Genomic DNA, 3,646 nt, shown 5'->3' with positions numbered 1-3,646 from the left:
CCGCAGTTCCGCTTCCCGCCGCGCACACTGGGCGGAGAATGCCGGCCACGCCCCCTGTCGGGGGAGGGGGGAGATGCTCTCACCTGCGCGCACGCGCTTGGGAGCCCCCCCCCCCCATCCCCGGCCTTTATATTTTATTTGTATTTTTCCCCAATCTGGGCAGGTTGTAGAGTGGGGGAAGTTCGCTACTAACCTGACTTCAGATTCCTTCGGCCCTTCGTTAAGTCCTTATTCTCGCCTGAGAAATGAAGGCTTCTATCCTGATCTTAAATTCCCTGAGAGCAGGAAAAGGCCCATTCAATTTCCTACAGTCGAAGTTTAAAGTAAAAACATAGTTTTAGAGGAGAGGGTAGAAAACGTTGAAGAAATGATGGTCAAATTTTTCACAATTTTAATGAAATACATTTAGGTTCAAAATGATAAATGAGTATCAATTCAAAGAGACTTGAGTTCATGCTGTCCCAAAACTGCTGAAAACAAAAGAAAAAGAGAAAACTTTGAAGGTATCAGAAAACTAAACACAAGGAAACTCTACCTACAAAGATTCATAAGTTACCCTCAAATATGTTATGTTCAGATGAAATCGTTATCTTTGCTTCCACAAAACAGCTATTTGAACCCCGCCCTCCAAAGCAAATAATACTAAAATTAGGAGGCTCCCTGGAGTACCAAACACTGATGCTACTTCAAGCAATTGGAAATGAATAGAACCTTCTTTCTGGCTCCTAAAGACTTAAATCAGTTGAAGAGTTAACAGTATTTGGTTGCTAATCTGAGAAAGGGGATCCTATAATTCAGGAAAAAAAAAATCCAAGGAGCAAGACTCAAGCTCAGAAGGGACAATTTACGTACCTTACATTTAGAGGGCAGAGGGTGAGTAGCGGGGAGGAGGGAGAGAAACAAACCTGGAAGGGGAAAAAGCGTGTTAGAAACTGATTTTTCAAGTGAATTAAAATCTATTGTCTAGAAAAATAATGTTTTATGCACAGTTATATATAAAGTGTTTCTGACTTTTAATTTCACTGTCTATTAAGAGATGAATGAAAATGGAATTTTTGCTGCCAGATTAAGAAATGAAGATTTTTAAAGGAGGTCTTGCTGCTTAAGAATGAGAATGAACAGGAAGAATTCAGGACTCTTAGAGAACGGAACATTTAAAGTACAGAATCAGAAGGACTCTGTGGCAAGCTCAGAGTGAAATCTACCAGAAAGCAGGGTAGAGTTTCAGCTCTGATAGGCAGCAGGAATTTCTCATTTGTAAATGCTTTAACAATTCGCTAGATTAGAGTACCAAAGGGCTTAGAACAAAAAAACCTAGGTAAGTAGCAGTGAATACGATTCCCTCCTGAGTATTGCGTTCTGAGTAACCTGTAGTGCTGATTTCCCAAGCTGATATTTGAGCCAGATCATTTTATTCCTACAAAAAAAAAAAAATCAGTAATGTCTATGCAGAGATATTTAGTTAATCTCAAGAGAAAAAGCCAACACTAAATTGTGATGCAAAGTGCATTGGAAAAAAGAAGGGGCTTTTACATAGCATTGCATAAGACAATAACCCGAAGTTTTAAAATATCTAGCATTCTAGATCATTTTTATGTATTAATTCTTCATATATGTCCATATGTGTATATCTGTATGTATGATTTGTATACAAACCATATGGCTTCTCACTCTCTTGTTTCAAGAGTAGCTGAGATATTAATTTTAGTGAAATATTTAGAAAACTATAATATTTTCCTACTCATATGCAAGTGTGTATATGAGGGAACCTCCAACAAGTACAAACATTTCCAGAATAAACCAAATACAAGTCTCTGATTCTTTTCATATATTTAAAGTGCAGTCTAAAGCCTCCATCTACAAAATTAGAATATAATATATTTCATTTTAAGGGCTATTTACATTTAGAACAAAGCAACAAAATAAGGTTCCTAGGATAAAAACAAGCAAAATGTTTTTGAAGAATATTGCTGATGTTTTTAGAGATTATTAGACAAGGTTTAAATACATGGCTAGAAAGACCATGCACCCAGAAACACTCAAGATCATAAATTTAATAAAAAACTTTCTTTAAATTGATCTATTGATTCTCTCAGTCTCCAACAAAACCAATAGACATTGTCCTAACAGTTGATGAGCAGTTCTGAAATGTACATAAAGGATGCAAATGTATTTAAGGATTTTCTTGCTATAAACCATGGAGTAGAGTGCTTAAGAAAGTCTGCAATGAACAGAATATGACGACCTGACGGCATGATATGTGTGTGTACTACCAGCGCTTGGAAAGCTGAAAGAGGAAGAATCTGAGTTTAAAGCCAGACGGAGAAACAGCGTAAGCGTATGATAGATGGGTAACTCTGTAAAGAGCTGCATATATGCATGCTTAAAAGTAAATATGAAAAGTTATCCAAATCAATATATAGTCCTCCAAACATCCCACCTCTGCTCTTGTTTGCAAAATGGGGGGGGGGGGTGTCATGTGATCAGAGGGGCCAAGAAGCCTCAAATCTGCAGAGCAGGTTTGGACAGGTTAGGAGGAAATGCAGGAAAGAGTTGATGCTCCAGCCTTGAATCCAAAGGCAATCTTCTTCCTTGTTTTGGAATCCCATTTTTTCTGGTTGAGGCCTTAGCAGATTAGATGAGGTTTGGCCATAATACAAAAAAAAAAAAAAAAAAAAAAAAAAAAAATGCTTAGCCTAAAGTTTACTGAATTGATTGATAATCATATCTAAGAGAAAAAATACCTTCACAGCAATCTCTATACTGTTTGGTACCCTTGTCTAGATGTGCTAACACATGGAATTAATCACAGGATAAAGAATTCCAGAGAAAATAAAGACACTGAGAAACCTGAAGCTCAGTCTGCTGCTCATCCCTGGGGAAATGAGCAAGTCATGTGAAGAAGAAGAGACATACTGGGCTTCATGTCGGTGGCCATTATCTGTTTCTCAAGGCAGGTGCTGGGTACTCAATTAATAGTGTTAAAACTAGCACATTGGGTTTTCTTGGATTATATTAGTTTATAATTATAGTTTGTGTTTAACAAATACTTTATAGAGCACACAAATAGTTTGGTATTTTTGCAAATAAAGAAATGTAGGTATACGTACTCAGATAATAGCTGGCTTTGATAAAGCATCAAAATCAAGTCATAGTTCTCCAAACATCTCATCTCTAGCTATTTAGTCAACACCTGCCTCCAAAGTGAATTTTCAATCTCTCTAAAGAAAACTGACATAAACCTAGACTAAATAAATACAAATTGAAAACATGGTGTGAAAATTATTCCAGGGACTAGAGAGAGGGTTCTGTAGGTAAAACGCTGGCTGTTCAAGTATGAGGACCTGAGTCTGGGTCCTTAGCACTCATGTAAATGCTGACAGAGCAGGGCATATCTGTAATTTCAGTGATGGGGAACTGAAAGGCTTGCTGGACAGCCAGACTGGAAGAGTTGAAAACTCTGTGTTCCGCAGAGAACAACTGAAACAGATTGCTGCTGTCAGTCTCTGGCCTCCACATTCATTGGGAAAAAAAAAAAGAGCTAAAGCAAGCTATTAGGTAACAGAAGGAAACAAGAAGGTAATATGATGTCCTAGTCTTAACTAATTTGGTTAGTAGTAAGATGGACAAATGATAAATATTCCTT

Source organism: Chionomys nivalis, chromosome 5 (genome assembly GCF_950005125.1).
Source record: "Chionomys nivalis chromosome 5, mChiNiv1.1, whole genome shotgun sequence".
NCBI lineage: Eukaryota > Metazoa > Chordata > Mammalia > Rodentia > Cricetidae > Chionomys > Chionomys nivalis.
Note: the sequence above shows the minus strand (reverse complement) of the source record.